The sequence below is a fragment of the Dreissena polymorpha genome, chromosome 8, assembly GCF_020536995.1.
Source record: "Dreissena polymorpha isolate Duluth1 chromosome 8, UMN_Dpol_1.0, whole genome shotgun sequence".
Classification (NCBI taxonomy): domain Eukaryota; kingdom Metazoa; phylum Mollusca; class Bivalvia; order Myida; family Dreissenidae; genus Dreissena; species Dreissena polymorpha.
The window spans coordinates 24596178-24622880 of NC_068362.1; the positions used below are offsets into that span (position 1 = coordinate 24596178).

At 35.7% G+C, this 26703-nt stretch overlaps 2 long non-coding RNA genes across 2 annotated transcripts; both read right to left on the reverse strand.

Moving 5' to 3' along the window:
- Positions 1 to 13462: 13462 nt before the first annotated feature.
- LOC127843132 (uncharacterized) lies at positions 13463 to 14635 on the reverse strand. The gene is made up of 2 exons (XR_008032104.1): positions 14479 to 14635; positions 13463 to 14024 (listed from the first exon to the last, which is right to left on the reverse strand). It is a non-coding gene; the product is annotated as an uncharacterized LOC127843132 (long non-coding RNA).
- A 5294-nt stretch (positions 14636 to 19929) lies between these two features.
- LOC127843104 (uncharacterized) lies at positions 19930 to 26467 on the reverse strand. The gene is made up of 5 exons (XR_008032097.1): positions 26434 to 26467; positions 24881 to 24973; positions 23688 to 23729; positions 22922 to 23124; positions 19930 to 22128 (listed from the first exon to the last, which is right to left on the reverse strand). It is a non-coding gene; the product is annotated as an uncharacterized LOC127843104 (long non-coding RNA).
- Positions 26468 to 26703: the final 236 nt, after the last annotated feature.

Consider the following 26703-nt stretch of genomic DNA (forward strand, 5'->3'; position numbering starts at 1 on the left):
ATAAACGTGCTGAATAGGCTAAATATGATATATGTTTCAACATTAATAATAAACTTTCTAAAAAGGCCTAAAACTGCATCAGATTTAGCATATTTAACCTTTTTAGCAGCCATTTCAGCCTTTTTATCAAGGATAAATGTTACAACCGTTTTAAAAAAAACTTGCTTAATACGCTTATTAGACTGAAAAAGTCTACTAAATATGCTTAATATCATATATCTTTCAACATATTTAATAAACCTGCACCCGCACCCGATGTGCCTAAATTTGCATACCATTGTCATTGAAATTCTGAAATAATTATACAATATACAACGAATATTCGTCTGTTAGTATTTGATTTAAATCTCAAATAAAATGTATCGCACAGTGAAAACTAATATCCGGACTTTCGTTCCCACAGAAATCGTTCCTACGCTAATGTTCACAAGGCGAATACTCGTACCTACATTGTTTTTACAACCCGGACATTCGTTCAAACGTTATATTGACCACCCGGACGATCGTTTTTACATTTGTTCCAACAGTTAGATGCGGAATCCAACTAAAGAGTATACGCCAATAAATGTTTAACACATACAATCATCTGAGTGTAGGACATAAGCCCTCTCAGACATTAGCCCCTAGGACAAAAGCCCCTATGACAAAAGCCCCATAGGAAATTAGCCCCCAAGGACATTTGCCCCTTAGGACGTCTGTTGAAAAATGATTATGCAATTTAACATCATTATGCAATCTCGTTACCTTGTTATTATGAAATAATAAATATGCAATTTTGATTGTATCTTGTAGTTAAAGAAGAAACAAAAATATGAAAAATTTTCAAATTAAAAAATACTTCATAGTTAATTGATTAACCACCAACAGTAATAGTAAAATAGTAAAGACATTGTGAAAAACACTAAAATTTACGTGTGTGGTTCAAGCTATACATTTTAATATATATATATGTATTAGACTTCAACATATTAACAATTGTATGTAGTTACATATGAAATAAAAAATGGAATAAAATACTTTAAAAAAGTAAAGAATGCTTTAAAACACCTGGGGCTAATGTCTGAGCGTGCACTTTTTTGAAGGGGCTTATGTCCTATGGGCTAATGCCCTAGGGGCTTATGTCCTAGGGGCTAATGTCCGAGAGGGCTTATGTCCGTACCCCAAATCATCTGACATTTCAATTAACGTTACTTCAATTTACTCAGTAATACTATGTGCTATGCTTCGAGGTTCATTGGAACACCAAGAAACACAGTTCTTGCTTTCCAATATAAAAATATAACACAGTTGTGAAAAGAAACACAATACTTTATAGGTACAATGTACTGAATTATTCGAAATACCAATTTAGAAATTGCGCATTGTTATATGTTTAGGTAAAATTTGATAGCAATGACCGGGATAGCAATAATGTAGGTACCTATATCCGAAGTGTCAGTATAATGTAGGAACGAATGTCCGGGCTATCAAAATTACGTATTAACGAATATCCGGGCTGTCAAAAGAATGTATGAACCATTGTCGGTTTGTCAAAACAACTTGGCAACGAATGTCCGCCTGCGTCATAATTAGGGTACGAACGATATAAAAGCTACAGAATTAAACAGATTTCGTAGGTTGCCAAGAAGATGAAGAAGGAGACATTTGTGTGTTTTGATTTAAGGCATATTATATAATAATAAGCATAAAAAAAATCGGTCAAGTTTCCCCCCCCCCCACCAAATAAACAACCACACTCACATACAAGCCCCCTTTTTAATTTCTCAGGAAGAACTAGGAAAAACTGGAAGTAGCAGCAATATGTTTTTTATTCGTCCCGTCTTTTTCGATTCAAGAACGCTGGAATGCTGGGACATGGTAAGGGTCTATACGTAACGCGGTTTAGGTCGCGGAAGGACCTCGTCACACTTCGAATTACTAACATACACCGCAGGCGACGCACGTTTTAAGAATACAGATTAAGATGGGTATTTTTAAATAGTCGTTCAACAATGTAAGCTACATAGTAGGTTTTATTGAACTACAAGTAACCATAAATTATATTACAGATTACATACCAGAACCCCACATTCATTTTGAACATTAATATAAAACGAAATCACCACTAATACTATAGCTGAAATACGGTTAAATGAATATATTTATTTTGATTTTGCATCTACTTAATACCAGAGACATAGACTATGGCAAATGTTTTATTTGAATGTGCACATTATTTGACATAATCTATATGACAATTTTGACTTTTATAGCATGTGTTACAGATTTTCGTGAACTCATATTTCCTCGCTATAAATTCTATTAGAAAGTGTTCATTATTATACGTTAGTTACCCTGAACGTACGTAGCCAAATACAGCATTTCACCACATGAAATATCACATCATTTTTAATTTCAATTAATTATTAAAAAGTATTTCATTAAAATTGTGTTGTTATGATTATAAACAGTTATTGTCATCAGTATATGTTACTGTAAGTAATTATTAATACATTAATTAATTCAGCAATATTTGTAGTGTATTTTATGTTGTCATTGTAATTTCTTCCTGCTATATTTACACTTTTTTATTATGTTTTATTTGTTCCACGCGTTGGGACTTCTTTTAAAACGTCAATTTTATAACAAATCCCTCTAGGTACAATTATGGACATGTTTTTTTCGATTTGCCAATATGATTAGATGGTCTGTAATCATTATGAACAATTAATGCGGTGGATTTTATATGCATGTAATGCATAATATGGTGTCAGCTGACTACCGGTATCCATTATATTCCAAATGGGATTGAGATATAGGTCCGTATGTGCATTTGTATTGAAAAAAGGCAATTGCTAAATAAATACATTATTATTCTGAATAAACAATTATTCATATTTTACTGAACAAATACAAATGGCATGAACGTGAAAATCTTAATCAAAACATTCTTTCAAATCCAATGATGCTCGGTGTTTTTTGCCTGCGAAAGGGAATGTGTTAAAATCGATTTATGATTGGTTTATCGCGTGCTCATTAGCTCATTTGATTGACAGCTGGAGGATACGCTAACTATGCCCGCCCCCCGGTCGGTTGCCAAATAAAATGACTCTTTTGACACGCTGGACGCTGGCGACACGCTGTTGCTATTCCTAGATTTCTAACGCGGAGTGATAATAAAAGTCGCGGGGTTTCTACTCAGTTAAATATGTGCAATTTTCCATTATTGTTTTTGAAAGCATTTCATTGAGTCTTCAAAGTGCCATCTTACAATATGGTAATTATTATATTGCTTTAAATACTAACGCTAATTATAATTGTGTTCGTTTATATGCTGAAAGACAAACATGTAAGTGACGAAGGATTATATTCAAGAGTTCGTTGAACAAAAAAAAAACAGGACAATCGGAGCAACTTTCATATTCATGAACGTTTTCTCCACTCAGCGTTGCTGTGTCTTATACAACGTAAGTTGCAAAACGAGAGTATGACAGAAAACTAAGAAAACAGTTCAGATGAAGTAAAAAAAAAGGCCACGCTTAACACTTGGATGCTAAACACCACATAACAACAATGGCAATGAAGACACTATGATGGTCTGAGACATTTCGGGGCTATGGTACAAAATCCGAATTCATTCATTTTCTTTTGTGTTTTATGGAAAAAAAACATGTGAAGGAATTGAAGTGTTCAGAAGTATGTAAGGCAAAATAGAAAACAAAGCTAAACATTCAATCTAAATAAGACTTTGTGTTTACCAGCATTTTTTTGAAGATTAGTTTTTGTTATATCTGTGTATAATAATATATTCAGCATTTTTTTATAATTTCCTAAAAACAAGGAAAAGCTGCTTTGTAGTTAGCTCATTGGGTCATTGTCGACCTGAAATGGCTTGAAGTCACCCGGGGTTGACTTTAAGCCGATTCTAGTCATCCATCCGGTCGGCTTGAAGACATACCAGGGTGACATGAATAAGCTTGAAGTCACCCTATAGGGTGAAAAGAATCGTCTTCTAGTCGAACCCGGTTGACTTCAAGCAATTTCAGGTTGACAACGACCCAATGCGCTACACCCGGTGGGGAGTTGAAGCCGATTCATGTCACCATGGGGTGACTTTAAGCCGATTCTAGTCACCCGGTCGTCTTTAAGTCACCGCAGGTTGACATGAATCGTCTTGAAGTCAGCCTAGGGTGACAAAAATCGGCTTCTTGTCGCCCCTGGGTGACTTCAAGCCGTTTCAGGTCGACAATGACCGAATGAGCTCAAGTAATGTGTTAAAAGGAGAGTTTCTGAATGTTATATAAAACTTGCGTTGTTGAGGATGTTTTTTTTAATAAACTTTTAAGTGTGTGTAGTTAAGTTAAAAAATACTATTCCAGCGTAAAATGTGTATACATTATAAACACATCACTACGCAGAGTTATCGCCCCATGCTCTACATCCTATTCGATTAGGCTGGTTCCAGTGATGTCTGAGCGGTGTTTGACGCTGACGTCATACATCGAAGTTTACACTTCAACTTATTCAATTCATGGACTATTTAATAATCCTTCGATTATGACAACTGACGTTTTTCAGAAAATTGACATCCAGATACTACTGTGAAATGCAGACAAGACTTACGAACTTTCTTTAATTGTTAGTAGTTACTTAAAAGATATTGGTGGTTGTAAACGGTTGACTCTTACTATTATAATTTATCGTTTATCAAACTAAAGTTTTGAATTTCTTTTAGGATATATACTCAAAAGAGCGCTTGGCAGTTAACAAAGATAGTTAGATAGGATAAATAGTTAAATGCGTAAATTTCAAGAATGTTAAGATTCAAGTAACTAAGAAATTCTAACAGAGCACGCGTTGCGGTTAGTTTTAAAATATGCAGTGCACATAATTTTGACCAATAGGCAATTAAGCAAACATCCAAAAAAGGTTATATCCAGAGTTGCGTTTCTTGAATAATCTGTATGAACATAAATAACCTAAGCTAAGTTTTTAGCATTGAGTTGTATGTTATCTTTCATAATTTAAATAAGTATCTTAAGTATTTAAAATATCTATATATATACTACTCTATTAGGTTTATTTTTATTAATAAATAAATTAATCATCACTAAATTTTATGTTTTCACAGTTGAAAGAAGAAAGATGGGTTAGCCAGAGACTGTGTTTTGTGACCTCTGAACGCAGGCTGGATCAAACCTACTATGAATCAACGCAGGCGTTGATCTGTGAGCCGGTGGTAATCAAGTTTTACCAAGGTGAGATGACATTAACAAAAACATATATTAGCACGCTTATACTGATAGAGTGCACTTTTGTGGTTGAATTCAGTTTTTGGTCTGCTGCATTTTTTTCTTTGTGATCATTCCAATTAAGAAAAGTAATCCTTTTGGTTTATACTTAAATAACATCAGTTGAAACACCCTAATAAAACACAATACTCCCAAATACATATTACGAATGCTTATATAAATACTTCTTTAATTTTATTAATATAAATTAATGTTCTTAAAAAGGTATTTCTAACATTTTTGTATGAACGTTTTATTTTGAAACATGAACTCAATAAATGACATGTTCTCCTGAAACATCAATCATTGCAAGTTTTTTTTCATCAGTTTCAGAATGGGACTGGGTCCCTTTGGATTGGGAAATATAGCTACTTTTGCCTAAAATTTGGAAAATAATGTTGTTGATTTTATGCTACCAGCTAGTTAAAAATATATATTGAAAGTGATATAAAAAATTATTTCAAAATTATATTCTATCAACTTATTTAGCTGGATTTGGAGATTATTGATCTGTTTAGACTTATTAAACAATATTCTTTTTTGGAAACCTTCAACTAGCATTTTTATGGTCTCATTTGGGAAAGATATATACTTTTTCCTATTGGGAATTGATGCTCCTACTGGTCCATTATTTGAACGAATAAACACATACTGATAACATGCAGTTGTGTTTTTTTCCAACAAAAATAAATAGTTTTTACTTGTGTTGTTAAATAAGTGTGTGTGTTGTTAAATAAGTGTGTGTGTTTTATGCTTACAAATACTTCAAAAATAGATAATAAAAGAAGAAATCAAGGAAGAAACAAAATAAGATTTCTGAAGATAATGGCACCCAAGACATTGCAACTTCTAAGACCAAACCAAGAAGCAGTGCAGCAAACAAGGACGAGTGTCTTCCAGTTGATAAGAAAAGAAGACGTTCAAAGATACCTGGAACACGCTTGGGAAAGTGTGTTTTACCTCCCGGATTAAAGAACACACAGAATACATGCTGGCTCATTTCCACTGTGCAGGCATTTGCTTCATTAGAAGGAATTAACCTCAAATGTAAGAAATAGTTTTTTAGTCAAAGACTCTAGCTCTTAATTGTCCTTAAGATTTGTAGGAAAAAGTATTACTTGGTAAGTGGTTGATGCATACTGTTATCAAATAATCACGATAAATGAACACACCAGTTGATGAGAACAATAGACATTATTCATTAATACTGATACATGTATATACCTGGGAAATGCTGGAAATGTCTTAGGTCGTAAGAAATATGAAGAGTTTAGTTAGATCTATAAAACTTGTCATAAATACATCACTTTGATCATTCAATGTCTTTTTATTTTATCAGTGATAAATGATTGTCAGGAGTGTATGTGCCTTTGTTTGCAAGGATTGATTACTTATTTATTTGATGTGAACATTGTTTTAAACGTGCCACAAGTATATTATTAAACTGGTATTTGTTTTGAGCTCACCTGAGCACAACGTGCTCATGGTAAGCTTTTGTGATCGCCTTTTGTCCGTCGTCCGTTGTCCGTTGTGCGGCGCCAACATTTGCCTTGTTAACTCTCTAGAGGCCACATTTATTGTCCGATCTTCATGAAACTTGGTCAGAAGATTCATCCCAAAAATATCTTCGACGAGTTTGAAAATGATGCCGGTTGGTTGAAAAACTTGGCTGCCAGGGGGCGGGGCATTTTTCCTTATATGGCTTAAGTAAAACCGTGTTAACACTCTAGAGGCCACATTTATTGTCCAATCTCCATGAAAATTGGTCAGAAGATTGGTCTCGATGATATCGTGGACGAGTTCGAAAATGGTAACGTTTGCTTGAAAAACATGGCTACCAAGGGGCGGGGCATTTTTCCTTATATGGCTATAGTAAAATCTTGTAAACTCTCTAGAGGCCACATTAACTGTCCGATCTTCATGATAATTGGTCAGAAGATTCATCCTAATAATATTTTGGACGAATTTGAAAATGATGCAGGTTGCTTGAAAAACATGGCCGCCAGGGGGCGAGGCATTTTTCCTTATATGGCTATAGTAAAACCTTGTTCACACGCTAGAGGCTACATTTATTTCCGATCTTCATGAAATTTGCTCAGAAGTTTTGTATTAATGATATCTTGGATCATTTAAAAAATGGTAACCTTTGCTTGAAAAACATGGCTGCCATGGGGCGGCGCATTTTTCCTTATATGGCTTTATATAGCTATAGTAAAACCTTGCTAACACTCTAGAGGCCACATTTATCGTCCAATCTTCATGAAACTTTGTCAAAAGATTCATCCCAATAATATCTTGGACGAGTTCAAAAATGATGCCAGTTGGTTGAAAAACATGGCCGCCAGGGGGCGGGGCATTTTTCCTATTATGGCTATAGTAAAACCTTGTTAACACTCTAGAGGCCACATTTATTTTCCGATCTTAATGAAACTTGGTAAGAAGATTTGTCCTAATAATATCTTGTCATCTCAGGTGAGCGACTTTGGGCCTTTTAGGCCCTCTTGTTTTTTAAATGTGTCCTAGTAGGTGGTTAGAGGGTTAAGGTTAAGCTGCATTCATAAAAAGTTTTTTTGCAATCAAATATTTTGACCCTTATTAAAAGGTTATGTTAACAACAAGAGATTCTATACCATAATATAGCAGGAAGCTGGAAATAAGTGGATATTACCTTCAAGTGTATGATTACCTGACTCAAAGTGGTCCGCTATAAATTATAACATGTTATAATTTGTTGAAGACCTTTGCAAATTATGTAACTTTATTATTGTTTCATTTTTTTAGGGATGTTTTTTATTTTCAGCATCTGACCCACTGTGTATAGAGTTGCAACTTGTCATGAAGCGAATTCGAGATAAAGATGGAAACACTGAATTGAAGGATGTGAAGGTTTTGTTTATATTTACTGTAAAACCATTAAATTTCATGTGGTACGAATTTTCGTGGATTTTGTTGGTCTACTGAACCAAGAATTCGAGTACCAACGATTATTTATACATTCTTTTAGCCGAAATCGGTCATTTCCAAATGTCATTTCTGATAAAAAAATTTGTTTTCGGTTATCCGAGATATTTGTTTTTTTTTGTAATAATTACGTCACTTCAGTAGGTCACATTACACAATTTCTTGATTAATTAAAATATTTCCGAATTGAAAATGTTTTCTTCCACTGAATCGTTAGCGACCTGTGTCAATAATGCTTCAGTCATAGACTGAGCCTACTGCTATAGTAGGGGAACGTGTCTGAACTGTTTCCGTTTTCAACCATTTTGAAAGAGACATTGTTTGATTGAGATATGATAATTAATACAATATGTTGTTTTCTTGATAAGGGTCTTGGTAATAATACTTTTTACGTGACGTCGTTAAATTAACAGTTTGCAGATTTATCACATATGTTAATTAGTGCAAATTAAAGTTAAAAGAGATATAACGGTTTTCACACGTGTATTTTGGGGACCTAATTACTTAATTGTTACTACTAAGAGACCGATTGCGCTGAGATTGTCAAAACAGCATTGATGGCAATTAGCGAGCAGGGACCCACATGTGCGCCGCTTTATCGATCTTTTTGACAATTATTGGCATGCGGCAACACTTTCATGCTTCAGTGCACATTAACCCCAAGTCTTGCTGTCAACACAGATTAGCAGATTATGCTTCGTTATTACTCTGGTTGTTTTGATAAAAGTTTAATTATTATGACGGTCAGTATTCCCCAAAAAATTGAAATCCACGAAATTACGTGTCAACGAATTTGTTGATTTTTTATTAAACCACGAAATTTCATACCGACGAATTTCTATACGTTTACAGTATTTCACTAACTGATAGAAACAAGCATAAAGACGTAAGGAAGACGCAATTATTTTGTAACAAATGAAATAAAGCAAAATGCAATTGTAATTTAACAGTATGCAATTTTCATTTAGCAGTATGCAATTGTCAATTAGCAATATGTAATTGTCATTTGGCAATATGAATGGACTGGCGGATATTCCCTTCCATACGTTTGTGATATAATGACAATGGACAAAATTACCTCCAGTCCTGCACATAATGCAAATGTAAAATGAAAAGGTAAATGATCGATTCATAGTCTGAAATTAATTACGTAATATCTTCAACAGAATGTCACATTTATCCTACTCCCCCCCTTCCGGACCCGCACCCCACCCCCTCTAAATCAGTAGGATGTAAGTCGCCCTTTCACTCTCTCAGCGTTATGAAGCGATGTACTGTGTACCCAATAATACAACTGCAGAATATACTATACTGTAGCATGCAAATAGAGAAAGATTGACATATGTGTTGTATGCTTCGTTTGTGATATAACAATTATTCCCGAAATGATTGTGTTATAAGTACATATAATACAGTTGTTAATTTATGCTCACAAAAGACAATATAATTTTCACAAGGTAAGCATTTGGCTTACTGTGATATAAATAATAATTTTGGAATTCTATTTAACTTCTACGCTGCCATTGGACTGATTAACTTACCGCCGCTCATATCTCTGCCTTTGTTGACGGGGGTTCCGAGGACTGGAATGAAATATAAAGAAACTGTGTAAATACCATGACTCAAAATGAGGCGTCCATCGGTTGAGCTAGAAGTTTACAGAATGGTGTTAACGATTGTTTCTGTATGTATTTTGCATAACAAACAACCCGCCGTGCTATCAATTATTGACGTTTTCAAACGGTTATTGAAGATACGTGTTTATGAGTGAATATTTGATTAAAAAAACAAGTTTTTCCCGACTTTTCTTAATTTAAAAACAGTAAATATTGATGAAATGACGTTTTTATTAGCTCGAACATTATATATGAAATATATATAGTGGAGCTATCATACTCATCCCGGCGTCGGCGTGACCGTCTGCGTTACCGTTAGCGTTAGCGTCTGCGTTAGCGTGCAAATGTTAAAGTTTTCGGACTTCCCCATTTTCATTGTCCATGGACATATTGCTTTCACATTTTGCATACTTATTTACTAACATGACCCCAACCTATAAACAAGAGCAGACAACTCTATCAAGCATTTTGTCATAATTATGGCCCCTTTTCCACTTAGTTTATGCAGCAAATGTTAAAGTTTTCGTACTACCCCAATTATTTTCATTGTACCTTGACATATTGCTTTCATATTTTGCATACTTGTTTACCAACATCACCCCAACCTATTAACAAGAGCAGACAACTCTATCAAGCATTTTGTCATAATTATTGCCCCTTGTATACTTATAATATGCATATTATTGATAAATCTATGTTAAAGTTTGCGTACCACCCCAAATATTTCCTATATCCTTTGACATATTGCTTTTCTATGTTGCAAACTTGTTTACCAACATGACCACAACCTATAAACAAGAGCAGAACACGGTATCAAGCATGTTGACATAACTATGGCCCCTTTTACACTTAGATAATTGAACATTTTGCTTAAATTGCCATAACTTCTTTATTTATGATCACATTTTATTATTACTTTGACAAAACAACACTTACCTGAATACCACAATGGATTCCACCCAAACAATACCCCACGCCCCTACCCAGAATCCCATCCCACCCCCCAACCCCCCCACATTTTGTTATTTATACATCATCTAATAAATTACCACACTCCACATCATATCCCCCTCTCACACCCCACCCCCACCCCCCAACCCCCCACCCCCCATTTTTTTTTAAACATCATGTAATAAATTACCACACCCACATTATACCCCCCGAACTTCCCACCCAACCTCTCCGCCCCCACAATTTTTTTAAAAACATTATGTACTTTATTACCACAACCACACATTATACCCCCTCCCTCTCACCCCCTCACCCACAACCTCAACCCCCACAACCTCCCCCCCTAATTTTTTAAACATCATGTAATAAATTACCACACCCCACATTATACCCCCCTCTCACCCCCCCTACCCCCACTCCCCCCAACACTTTTTTAAACATCATGTAATAAATTACCACACCCCACATTATACCCCCCCTCTCCCTCATATAATAAATTACCACACCCCACTTTATACCCCCCTCTCACCCCCCTTTCCCCCCCCGAACTTCCCCCCAACCTCTTCCCCCCCCCAATTTAAAAAAAAAACAACATCATGTAAACAAATACCACACCTCTCATTATACCCCCCTCTCACCCCCCTCCCCCCAACCTCACAGTCACCCCCACAACCTCCCCCCCCTCATTTTTTTTAAGCATCATCTTATAAATTATCACACACCACATTATACCCCCCTCTCACCCCCTCCCCCCCCGAACCTCCCCACAATTTTTTTTAAACATTATCTTAGAAATTACCACATCCCACATTAAACCCCTCTCTCATCCCCCTCCCCCCCGAAAATCACCCCCCACATTTTTTTATACATCATCTAATAGATTACCACAACCCACATTATACCCCCTCTCCCTCATGTAATAAATTACCACACCCCACATTATACCCCCCTCTCAACCCCCCCCCCTACCCCCCCCAACAAAAAAATGTTTTTTTTTCCTTTTCTTATTTTTAGCTCGAGTATTATATATGAAATATATATAGTGGAGCTATCCTACTCACCCCGGCGTCGGCGTTGCCGTGTCCGTTTGCGTGCAAATGTTAAAGTTTGCGTACAACCCCAAATATTTTCAATGTCCTTTGACATATTGCTTTCGTATTTAAATTTGCATACTTGTTAACCATCATGACCCTAACCTATAAACAAGAGCAGACAACTGTATCAAGCATTTTGACAGAATTATTGCCCCTTTTATACTTAGAATATGCATATTATTGATAAATCTATGTTAAAGATTGCGTACTACCCCAAATATTTTCTGTGTCCCTTTACATATTGCTTTCATATTTTGCATACTTGTTAACAATCATACCCCATCCGATAACACTTTTAAGCTCCGCCCATTAATATCATTTTTTTAACTCCTCCTACATTTGGGTTCACCATTATTTTGTGAAGCGTTCAATGTTTGCTTAGTCCCGCCCATACTGAGAACTACTTTTTTGTAGGCGTGGATAGTCGCTGACGTCGTTAAAATGTAAACAAACTGTAATGTAAACTGTAAACTCGGCAAGCCTCGCCTTTTTCTACGCCATATCAGACTCGTCTTATATCATATGATATCAAAAGTCACCAACCATATATTCTCTATATATACGCTACGTATTGAACAATTTCACTGCGCTTACATCGGTCAATCAATGAATGTGGAAATGACGTTTATGTTAAGCATGATTTAAGTCACGTTAGTCCTATGAACGGTTATTTGGGATATACATATAAACGTTTCGATATCATTTGTAAATACTGAATAAACATTTGTAATACTATTTTACTTTTTAATTTGTCTTATTTAATCTCGCACCGAAGGCTCATTGTATATTTGTCATTAGCATAGTTCGTTGAAAGTATCTTTCAATTATAAGTTATTAATACACTTCTGTCGTCGAATGCGTCAGTCAAATAATTGACTAATTAAGGTCAACGTGCGCTTAACTTAGTAATTTATTTATATATCAATATTACGTCTGAAAATTCGGACGACTGTAAAGTCATAAATAAAGTGCAATATTATTCTATGTCACACGCATATTTTCATAAAATAATAAATGTTTAACATATTGTAAATCATAATATTTTAGAAGCCTTTTGTCACAGTAGATACTAGAGCAACAAAGAACAAGTAAGATGCTGGTAATAATGTCACAGCAAATGATACTATTTGAGCCTCGTTTCGGGAAAACTGGGCTTAAACACATTGTAAGCTAATAACAATTTAGTGACATCTTAAAGCGTTTAGATTTTCAATAGTTTTTAAATTGTATTGTTTAAAATGCACCGTTACTACTCTGCAAACTGTTTCAACTGTGAATCATATAACGGACTTTATGATACTAAAGTTGCTTTCGAAACAGTTTAAAACCGGAGTCCCTTAAGTACCGTTAAACATTACAATTACCGAATGGTTAATTAACAAATTGTTGAAAACGCACTCAAACCTTTTCAAATAGAATAATTGTTTACTGAAAAATATCTAAATGAACAAATCAATAACAAGCATTAACAAATTCAAAGTGTGTCCACTCACCCTCAAATAGAAAGTCTTCTGCAGTCGATGAAAAAACACGGTCGTTGTTGTCTTATTATTCAACGACAAACGCCAAACAGTTTAACTACGCAATTTATTATCTTAAAGGTTTGGCATAATAATGTCAAGGCTGGGATCAATTGTATTATACAGGTTCCCCCGAGAACGGCGGGAAATTTAAGTACATAATGTCTATCCCCCGTGACAAGCGGGAAGTGTGTTCGTGGAAACTATGCGTATACATCACTTCTATTCGTTATCATAAAAAGGTGTTTTCAAGGCCAGAGTAAAAACCAGAAATAAAACTTCACTGAATGTAAAATAACTCTGGAAAACTGTACCCTAAAACAACCAATATTAACAAAAGTTTACTGATCAAAGTCTAGCAAATTCGCTAACACTGGTACAGTCAATTACGCAGGAACCTGTCGTCGGGGGCCGAACTAAGTAGATCATTGGACAGACTGACGGTGTGCCGTACGCTGTTATAAGTCCCAGCCATGACGACGTGGTTTTCTAATGGAGCTCGTAATTCTCGACAACACTGGAATATAACAAAAATCTGGCAAGCATCGTGTTACAATAAAAATTAAGTGGGAGGGTGGGTGGTAAATGTAAACTTGTAAACCATAGCGCGACCTACCCTGTGATTCGAGGAGCTAGTAAAAAAACGACACTTTTCATGGGCAGTGGTTTTATACTTAGTGGACGAGTCCATGTGTTAGAGTTGACTGGGTAGGATGGGTTATAAAATTGAGGTTCGGGTTTCGGCGATCCCTTAGGAAAATAGCGTTTGCGTTGGATAAGACAGTTTATTCTTGAGCGAATAAACATTATTATTCAACGACAAACGCCAAACAGTTTAACTACGCAATTTATTATCTTAAAGGTTTGGCATAATAATGTCAAGGCTGGGATCAATTGTATTATACAGGTTCCCCCGAGAATGGCGGGAAATTTTAGTACATAATGTCTATCCCCCGTGACAAGCGGGAAGTGTGTTCGTGGAAACTATGCCAAAAAGGACCACGGCCGAAGGAAGTGGGCCTTTCGCCACACAGCAGCCATGTAAACTTGTAAACCATAGCGCGACCTACCCTGTGATGCGAGGAGCTAGTTAAAGAACGACAATTTGCATGGGCAGTGGTTTTATACTTAGTGAACGAGTCTATGTGTTAGAGTTGACTGGGTAGGATGGGTTATAAAATTGGGGTTCGGGTTTCGGCGATCCCTTAGGAAAATAGCGTTTGCGTTGATTAAGACAGTTTATTCTTGAGCGAATAAACATTATTATCCCCACGTTTTTCAGAGAAAAAGTGGGGATATTGTATTGATGTGCGTCTGTCCGTCCGTCCGTTCTAGCCACCTGCTTCTCATACACTATTAGCACTAGAACCTTGAAACTTACATACATGGTAGCTATGAGCATATGTGCGACGTTGACAGTGACGGAATTTTTATCTGACCCCTGGGTCAAAAGTTATGGGGGTTGGGGCGGGGCCGGGTCAGAGATTTTCACTCATTTGTTTATGTTATTAAACATATAACTTTTTCATTTCTGCACCGACTTACTTCAAATTGATACTGAGCCTCTCTTAGGACAATAAGGTCAATCTCAACTATGCAACTATGCATGACCCCATTACCAACCCTGGGGCGCCCCGGCCACATAGGCCACGCTCACCCAAAATTGCCTTTTACTATAATTTCTTCATTTCTACACTGGTTCACTTCAAATTGATACTGAATCTCTCTTATGACAATACGGTCAATCTCAGCTATGCATTGTCCCATTACCAGCCCTAGGGCATCCCGCCAACATAGGCCACGCATACCCAAAATTGCTATTTACTATAATTTCTTCATTTCTACAGCGATTCACTTCAAATTGATACTGAACCTCTCTTATAACAATACGGTCAATCTCAGCTATGCATGGCCCGATTACCAACACTGGGGCGCCCCGCCCACATAGGCCACGCCCACATAGGCCACGCCCACTCAAAATTGCCTTTTACTATAATTTCATCTTTTCTACACCGATTCACTTCAAATTCAAACTGAACCTCTCTTATGACAATTCAGTTAATCTCAACTATGCATGGCCCCATTACCAACCCTGGGGCGCCCCGTCCACATAGGCCAAGCCCACACAAAATTGCCTTTGTTTATAATTTCTTCATTTCTACACCGATTCACTTCAAATTGATACTGAACCTCTTTTATGACAATACGGTCAATCTCAACTATGCATTGCGCCATTACCAACCCTGGGGCGCCCCGCTCACAAAGGCCAAGCCCACCCAAAATTGCCTTTTACTATAATTTCTTCATTTCTACACCGATTTACTTCAAATTGATACTGAACATCTCTTATGGCAATACGGTCAATCTCAACTATGTATGGCCCCATTACAAGCCTGGGGCGCTCCGCCCATATTAGGCCACACCCACATAGGCCACGCCCACCCAAAATTGCCTTTTACTATAATATCTTCATTTCTACACCGATTCACTTCAAGTTGATACTGAACCTCTTTTATGACAATACGGTCAATCTGAACTATGTAAGGCCCCATAACCAACCCTGGGGCGCCCCGCCCATAATAGGCCACACCCACCCAAAATTGTCTTTTACTATAATATATTCATTTCTACACCGATTCACTTTAAATTGATACTGAACCTTTTTTATGACAATACAGTCAATCTCAACTATGCATGGCGCCATGACCAACCCTGGGGCATCCCGCCCACATAGGCCACGCCCACACAAAATTGCCTTTTACAATAATTTCTTCATTTCTACACCGATTCACTTCAAATTGATACTGGACATCCCTTATGACAATGCGGTCAATCTTAACTATATATGTCCCCTTTACCAACCCTGGGGCGCCCCGCCCATAATAGGCCACACCCACCCAAAATTGTCTTTTACTATAATTTCTTCATTTCTACACAGATTCACTTCTTATTCATACTCATTTTTTCTTATAACAATGCGGTCAATCTCAACTATGAATGGACCTATTACCAACCATGGGGCGCCCCTGGGTCAAACATGTGGCGTGGGGATACGCGTCGGCTTCTGCCGCGTCATTTCTAGTTAATATATAAATTACGGATATCTTGAAGATGTTTTGTAGTTTCTATACGGAAAAAACACTTAATATTTCAACTATTATAATGACCATCTAAGTATAACAATGGTCTATCTGATATAAGTTAAAACAAGCAGGTACAGCCTTGTAGTCACTCACTTAGTTTAATCTGTATATTTGCGAGACATTGTTTTGGCCACTTAAAGGGGCCTTTTCACAGATTTTGGCATGTTTTGAAGTTTGTCAGTAAATGCTTTATATTAAAAAATGTAAACATTTAATATAACAAGCTCCAGTAAAAAGCAAGAATAAATTTTTAAAAAATTATAAAAAGGTAACCCTCAGCAGGACTCGAACTACTGATCCCTGGAGTCCTGGAGTAAAAAGTAAATAGCTTAGACCACTCGACCATCTTTCCGGGTACAATATCAGATGTATTTGTTACTTGATATAAGCAATCCTCGAAGTTTCCCCAAATATAACGACAACAACATAACGCTCCAAATTATTAATTCGTTTCGCGTTGCAACGCTTTATAATTTTCGGGGTTTTAAATCGTCAACAGATGCATATAATGGCTATTTTAGAGCATGGTGAATGTTTAGTATTACTGTTTCCTCACAAATATCATAACTAAAACGAAAATTTGCGAATCTGAAACAACTTTTTTTAATTTTGTCAATTTACTCAAACGTGAAAAGGCCCCTTCAAACAAAAAGATGTAGGAAATACTAAATCGAAAATACTTCTGCAGATGTACATTTGATTCACTTTGGAGAACAAAACAATAACGCTATCTACAAAATATGAAGGGAATAAGTAATCATACTAGGGTTAACAAACGGATCCAAATATGTTTAAATTCTGAAGATTCAATTATTGTTAGATATATTTTGGACATAACACTTAAAATGTTTAGTTACAATAAATACTCATCATAAATGATCTCTATCTTTATCTAAATATACTTTGACAGAAAAGGATGCTCTCGTTCTGTTTTAAAGACAAACAAATTAAAACTCCAATTGCATCCGCTTGCCCCTATTTCTCAAAAATGTTGAAGTCGGTTTTAAGACACACCTTTTAAAGTCGCTTATGATATGTTTTTTTTTTTAAACTTTTTCAAAGTTTATTGTTTTTATTAAAAAACATATGTGTTGTGAACTTTCCCACTAATTTTCATTCTAAGCTTTAGATTTTTTTGCTTCAAACATGTTTGAACCATTTATTGTCATTACAGAAAAGACAATTTAATACAATCCTTAAAAACCGACGTAAGAATTTTGGAGACATCAAGCCCAGGTGATTCGATCATTGCTACAAGTGGTTTGAACGCCTTTGAACAATGCGTTGGAAGCAAAGCATCGTAGATTGTAAATCGTTTTAGCGCACAAACCTCACACTTGGACGCGATTTATTTTCAAAACAGTTCATTGCAAAGAAAAAAATCGTCTACCATTAAAGGCCATCTCACCATTTCACATTTAGGTGAATCTACAACATTACAAAAAAGTTGTTTCAGATTCGCAAATGTTCGTTTAAGTTATGATATTTGTGAGGAAACAGTAATGCTGAACTTTAACCGTGCTCTAAATACCAATTAGATGCATATTTTGACGATTGAATAATTTGGAGAGTTTTGTTTAATTGTTATATTTTGTGGTACTACGAGGTTTGCTTACATAAAGTTTAAAATACTCTCTATATTGTATGAGCACAGATGGCCGAGTGGTCTTAGAGGTAGACTTTAACTCCTGGACTCCAGGGGTAAGGGTTCGAGCCCAGTTGAGGGTTACTTTTTCCTTTTTTTATTGTATTGTTTGTTTGTTTTACTGGAGCTTTTTAGATTCAATGTTTACATTTATCACTAAAAAGCATTTAATGACAAACTTCAATACATGCCGAAATCTGTGACAAGGCCCATTTAAAATCTCATTCCAAATTTAAAGCTCACATCTGACTTTTTTAGCCGCACTTGAATTTTCATGAAGTCAATAAAAAGTAACGTCACTTAGGTTTTACGATGAAAACTAACAGAACTATTGACCCTTTCGATTGAACTGCCCACTGTGATGTTAAGCTGCTTTTAACATACGTTAACAAGTTTTTACAAAAATGTTCAGCTTATCCGTTTGTTTTAATATGATTTAAAGCACTTGTGGCATGCTGCACTCAATTCATTTTTAGAAAAATGTGAAATTCTGCACGTACCAATTGAGCTCCATGTAACTTACTAACACAGCCGAAACAGCCAAAAACCTGCAAACACGCAGTTACTAACACAGTCGAAACAGTCAAAAGCCTGCAAACACGCAGTTGCTAAAACAGCCGAAACAGTCAAAAGCCTGCAAACACGAATTTACTAACACAGCCGAAACAGTCAAATTGCCTGCAAACACGCAGTTACTAAGACAGCCGAAACAGTAAAAAGCCTGCAAACACGCAGTTACTAACACAGCCGAAACAGTCAAAAGCCTGCAAACAAGCAGTTACTAACACAGCCAAAACAGTCAAAAGCCCATAAACATGCAGTTACTTACACAGCCGAAACAGTCAAAAGCCTGCAAACACGCAGTTATTAACACAGCCGAAACAGTAAAAAGCCTGCAAACACGCAGTTTCATACACAGCCCAAACAGTAAAACGCCTGCAAACACGCATTTACTAACACAGCCGAAACAGTAAAAAGCCTGCAAACATACAGTGACTTACAAAGCCGAAAGAGTAAAAACCCCGCAAACACGCAATTACTAAAAGCCTGCAATTACAAAGTTTCTAACACAGCCGAAACAGTCAAAAGCATGCAAACACGCAGTTACTAACACAGCCAAAACAGTCAAAAGCCTTCAAACACGCAGTTAATAAGACAGCCGAAACAGTCAAAAGCCTGCACTTACACAGTTTCTAATACAGCCGAAACAGTCGAAAGCCTGCAAATACGCGATTACAAACACAGCCGAAATAGGCAAAAGCCTGAAAACACGCAGTTACTAGCAAAGCCGAAACAGTCAAAAGCTTGCAAACACGTAGTTGCTCACACAACCGAAACAGGCAAAAGCCTGCAAACATGCAGTATGGGGCATAGCTGATTTGCTTCATTACTTTAACTACGGGACATTGTACATATCCATCAACTACAATTAGATAAGACACATGGTGGTGGTGGTGTGAGTACTTGTAAATAGAGGGTTCATCATTCTGACTATGAATTAATATGAAATACATTACATAAGTAATTGGAACTTTTGGAGAAAATGTTCTTACCAGTTTCAGTGTACATCACTGTGTATTATATGTCACAACATTTTATATTAAGCAGGAATTAAAACAAGTGGGTTTTGTTAATTATTAATACACATTTATAATAGAAATATATAAACTATTAAAGTTAATGCAATTTCAATCAACCCAATGGCTTAAGCTTAAAAGATAACAAACACAAAAACATAGCATATAAGATATTTAATGGTGGACCAACAAGCAATTTAGAATACATTTGTTCTTTTGCATTTCAATTGTTTCGTCAAAACTGTTACAATACGAGCCGCGTTCTGGGAAAACTGTGCTTAATGCATGTGCGCACAGTGTCGTCTCAGACATAATTGTGCAGTCCGCGCAGGCTTATCAGGGCCGACACTTTCCGCCTTTGTGCATTTTTCGTTTATGGACAGTCTCTTCTAAAACGGAAATTCGGTGGACGCTGTTAGTGTCGTGTCGGATAAGCCTGTGCGGAGATGTATTAAGTACCGTTTTCACAGATCGCGGCTAATGTAATTTAGAGAAATTGGGCCCTAACGTTGGAGAAGTATGGAGCGAACAAGTGGGTGATTGTGGCAAACATGTGAGTTTATAACCATACAAGTGCTGTCAATCTTAACATGTGTGAAGAGTAAGTGATTTCATTATCGCTCTTTTTCAATCGCGTCAATCGACTCAAGTACGTGATTGAAAAAAGGAATAAACATGTATCATTATTTTAGATTTCTTGCAACTTGATATGGTTAAATAAGTGATTCCTTGTGTTTCCCTTTTGTCACTATACTCCCAAAATGTGCCAAAAGCTTTATACAATACACATAATTAAGCAATAAACGAACATGTTTGTATTTTGCCAGCCGAGCAATCAAGAAGATAGGGTATGTTTTTTTATTGACGGAATACCATCGAGATGTACGTAGTTCAAACTTTTCTTTTGAAATGTAAGGTGTCTAATAATAAAACATGCGTTATGCGATAATGAATCTTATGCCAAATGAGCATTTGTGCGGTCTAGTGAGGAGTCAGCATGTCCGCTAAAGACACCCCGAAGTAATAATAATTAATCATTTTATTTGTGCACATAACATAGCAATACATTCAACAGTCACAATTATTAACAATTCAGATATATCACAGATAGTTTCCATCAGAGCTCATAACCCGTAAAGTTTGGACGATAAATCATACAAAACGTATTTCCAACGGGGTCCAAAGCCATCACATGTGGATCTAAGTAGCGCAAAAGTATACCATAAATTCGACATCTATGATGGAATAAAGTGACAACGGTAATACAATGTCATATTATAGTATTAATAAAATAATTCTTATTGTTGAAAAAGAGAACACGTCATATGATGATGAAATTGACAGGATTGCACAAACACAGTTTAAAAATGTATTACAATATGGTTTACAGTTTAAAAATGTATTACAATATAGTTTACAGATCTACAAAATGTTCAAACGCTACTAATACAGAAACTCTAGTTTCTCAACTATTTCCATTTCTTCTAATAAATGCTTCTTAACAAGTTTTTTTTAACGTATTCTTAGACTTTGTACATCGTATATTTTGTGGCAAGTTATTCATGTCTTTTATTGCATTATGGTAAAAAGATTTGAAAGTAAAAGTATCAACTGGATGTATGTGAAAATCACCCTTATCATAAGATCTAGTCCCGTACGAGTAAGTAATGCGTGACTTTATAGCGGACAGGTAGCTCCTGACCATACTGCGCAAATGCGCATGTCAGTCGGGAGCTACATTGGTCGCATACAATATTTGGCATATAACCTATTTTCGCATGACGCGGGTTATATTACACAGTTATAATTGTTAATATTACGCAACATATCACGAAGCGTCACATCATAATGTTATTAGGGATTAACCCGTTAAAAAATTGAGTAGGTAGTACATTTATGAACACGTACTTAACCTGTTAGGCCCTAGGTATTAACAACGAGAAAGTAAAAAGAAATGACCGATTCGACAAAACACATTTTCATTGTGTTAGTTTGACGTCGGCTTTCTTCATGCATGAATCAGAGTCGTGTTAAATGTTCTACGAAATTAAGTGTGCGAATTAAAGCTTACTTTCACTACCGCAAATCTGCGCAACAGCGTGTGCTAATGAAAGCTTTTCCTATTAATAACATGAACAGTATTGCAACCTTGCTAAACCAATTTATTTCTAGTAAATGTACATGTATTTATAATATAACATGGTCCTAGTAATAACACAACCCCAAAGTTACATTCATATATTTTAAATGCACATAATATATATATATATATATATATATATATATATATATATATATATTGATACATTGCTATCGAGTGCCAGTCCAATCCGTGTTCCGGGATGTTGGTCCTGAAAGTGAAAATGAGTTTAATGGATGAATGAAAAATCAATGGCTGAATAACAAAATACGTACGTGCGCATGAAATACGTATTTAATTAGTATACAATCAACATTTCATCTAAAATAATAAGTTTTAAGTGTAGTTTGAACTTATTAGATGAGAATGATTCTGCAGACATAAGGACGTCTTTCAAGAAACACCATCGTGCTTAATTACTTGTATTTACTTAAAAATTGTTAAATTTAGAGTACAGTCTCTATGGATGATACTTCGGGCTTTTTTTATTGTACGGGCCTTTTGACAATCTGCATTTAACATAACCAAATATGTATATTAACAATGAATATCCTGTGATCCTATACATGTGCTTAACCGATTAAATTGTTAATTTTTATTGTTAATAAGTTGTTATTTTCAAGACCAAATTATGAAGGCTAGTCGTATCAGAACATCTCTTAAATGAGCTTACTCGCATCTCTAGTATACCATACAGAATGAAATGAGCCTCGTTCTGGGAAAACTGGGCTTAATGCATTTGCGTTAAATATCATTTCAGTCTTGCCTGTAAAATACACAAAGGCTAGTCAAGGACAACACTTTCCGTCTAAAGTGGATTCTCGTTTCGAGGCTTCCTTTAAGCGAAACATTCTTTAAAAGCGGAAAGTATCGTCGCTTATTAGCCTGTGCGGATTTCACATGCAAATTTGGGACAACACTTCACGCACATGCATTAAGCCCAGTTTTCCCGGAGCGAGGCTCAAACAGTATCATTTTCTGTGACTTAATCACCAGCACCTTACTTGTTGTTTGTTGCTCTTGTGTCTAGATTATTCGCAGCAATAGTCCTTGCGGATACCTCGATATGTTACCCAGCACCACCGCCTACACCCTACATTGCGGTCTCCAATTTCTTCACCGGTCCTTACGTCATTATAGTCGTACATCATTCCATCGTCTCCCATCTCACCATCATATTCGTACATCATTTCCTTACCGCCCTTGGCTGCAGAATGAACAGATGGAAATTGCGTGTGTATATGTGTTGTACGCTCAGTTAGTTCGTTTGTGAATAACAATTGACAAAATTACCAACAGTGCTGCTTATAACTACAAATGTAAAATGAAAAGGTAAAGGATCGGTATACAGTCTGAAATTGATAACGTAACATCTTCAAACGAATGTCAAATTAACCCCGACCCTCACCACCCAAATCATTGGGATATAGGACGCTCTTTCACTCTCTAAACAATATGAAGCCACGGCTAGTTTTATTATTTTCTTAACATGAACCCATTTATACAACTGCATAATATACTATACTGTAATCTAAAAATAATGAAAGACTGTGTATATATGTTGTATGCTCAGAAAGTTCGATCGGGATATAATAATAATTATTATATCTGAAATTATTGTGTTGTACATAAATATAATACAGTTGTAAATTTATTCTCACAAAACGACAATATAATTTTCATTGAATAAGCACTTGACTATCTGTAAAATTCCTCATTGAATTGAAATTCCATTTGAACTCTACGCTGCACTTGGAATGATTAACTTACCGCCGCCCAATCCTCTGCCATTGTTGACGGGGGTTCCGAGGACTTGAATGAAATATATATAAGCAGTGTAAATACAATGACTAACAAGGGACAAAATTGTCACAAAACCAGGTTTTCATTGTGAAAAAAAAATCTGATAAAGGGAGAAAACTCAAACTGAACTTTTGAAATGACCAAAAAAAATTAACCCCCTTTGTAAGTTTTTTTTTTTTTTAAATCTATTTTTAGTCGTGGCGACCTTGACATTGGAGATATTGACGTGATTCTTTCGTGGGACACACCGTCCCATGATGGTGAACAAATGTGCCAAATGATTTTAAAATCTCACAATGAATGACATAGTTATGGCCAGGACAAGCTCATTTATGGCCATTTTTGACCTTTGAACTCAAAGTGTGACCTTGACCTTGGAGATATCGACGTAATTATTTCGCGCGACACACCGTCCAATGATGGTGAACAAATGTGCCAAATGATTTTAAAATCTGACGATGAACGACATAGTTATGGCTCGGACAAGCTCATTTATGGCCATTTTTGACCTTTGAACTCAAAGTGTGACCTTGACCTTGGAGATATCGACGTAATTATTTCGCGCGACACACCGTCCAATGATGGTGAACAAATGTGCCAAATGATTTTAAAATCTGACAATGAACGACATAGTTATGGCCCGGACAAGCTTATTCCGCCAGCCCGCCAGCCCGCCAGCCAGCCAGCCAGCCCGCCAGCCAGCCAGCCCGCCCGCATTCGCCAATCTAATAACCAGTTTTTTCCTTCGGAAAACCTGGTTAAAAACGAGAAATCCATCGTTAGCTGGGTGTTAACAGAATGGTGTTCAAAATTCTTTCTTGATATATTTTGCTACCAAACAATCCGTCGTGTCTATCAAATATGACGTTTCTTTGTGTTGTCAAACGATTTGCTTGAATATTCGTATTTTTGAGTAAATATTTGAATGCCAAAACATTTTTTTCCTAAAATTTGAGGAATATATAAAATTGTAAATGCTGAGAAAATGACTTATTTTATTATAAAACTATTAAACTTATTATTCTAAATTGTAGTACAAATTTAAGGATACATAGGTAAATAAAGATATGGGCATACACTATACTATTATATACGGTTTAAACGATATGTTAACTTTTAATTTGTAAGAACAGAAAAGAGTAATAAAAATGCTGACTTACCGCACGAGATGGCCAGGAAGACGGCCAAGAAAGCGCAGAGCAGTGTAATCTTCATGGTGGATGTTGTTCAGCTCCTTGATGCAGGTACAGAAACTAAAAGAAACGCCATCGTGTAAAGACTTCATTGATGCCAGAATATCGTTGAGTAGTATAGGAGATTTAGATTCGGTTTCGTTGCATTTTATTTGCAAATATGGGTATATGCTATAATTTAGCAAATACAGTGAAGTATTGTTATTTATACAGCAAAGACCATGCTATTTATTTATATAAACAAGCAATTATTATATTGATTGCGAATTTCATCTAGTACAACACCACAATAATATAAAATCACAGTAACTTAGCTGTTATAAGTATCCGATTGCCATTTCAAAAGAAACGTTCTTAAATCAGATCCATTTACCAACTATATTAACTGGCTATTACATTACTGTATTGAGTGTTCATAACAAGCATTTGATAAACATTTGGAGATGCATACATTTTTTTATATACAAACTCGCGCAGTTACATTAAACATAACGCAAATGAAAATACAGTTGCAGATTAAAAGATCTCTAAGTGTAAAATATACCGCTAATAAAAATTGCAGACAAGAGAACATAAAATGCTTCCATTTCGTACTTTATTATACTGATATTTTACAAAATGATTACATTGTAAAGCTTGGGCTTTAAATGTATGAAATAATCAATTTACAAATATCATTATCATTTAAATAATAAATATACTCGCTACGTATTGAACGATTTCACTGCGCTTACAGAAGTTTATAAGGAAATGACGTTTATGTTAAGCATGATTAAAGTCACATTAATTCTGAAAACATTCATTTGGAATCCGCATATAAAAGTTTCGATACCACTGGTTTATACTGAATAAATATGTGTAACACTATTTAACTTGATAATGTGTCCTATTAAATCTCGCGCCGATGGCTCGTTGAATACTTGTCATAAGCATAGTTCGGTGGAAGAACCTTTCAAATATTAATTATTAACATACTTCTGTCGTCGTCTGCATCAGACATATAATTGACTAATTTAGGTAAACGTGCTCTTAACTTATTTATTAACATTACGTCTGAAGATTCACACGACTGTAAAATAAAAAATCAAGTGAATATTATTCTATGTCATACATATAATTTCATAAACTAGTAAATATGTAATATATTTTAATGCATAATATTTTTGAAGAATTTCGTCGCAGTGACACGAACACACTGTGTAATAATTAAAATGTTGTCTAAACGCGTTAATTTCTAAAATGACATCATACACACACTGACGATTGGTATAGCTGTGAATACCATAAAGGAACATAAGAGTACCTGTGCATTTCATGTTAATAAGTTTTGTTTTGGAGATTTTTTTAAAGCGAATTCCTTTAAGAACCGGTATTTATTTTATAAATTACCGAATCTAGTGATAAATACATGGCCGAAAAACGCGCTCACTTTTAACATACAATAAGCGGTTACTTATAAATTATCTTAAATGAAGACATCAACAATAAAAAGCATAAACAAATTAAAATAGTCCACTCACTCTTTAAGAAGGACGTCTTCTGCAGTCGATGAAAACATAAGGTCGGTGTTGTCTTTTTATACCTTAATTACGGATGTCTTGAAGTTGTTTATTTGCTCTGATTCGGAAAAAACACTTTATATTTCGAGTATTTATAATACGAAACACTTACGATATCAACCCATGAAGACGATCAGATATTATACTAGGATTTACACACGGATCTAAATGTGATTTTATCCTGGAGATTAAAATTGTTGTCCATTTATTTCGGAAAAAACACTTACGCTG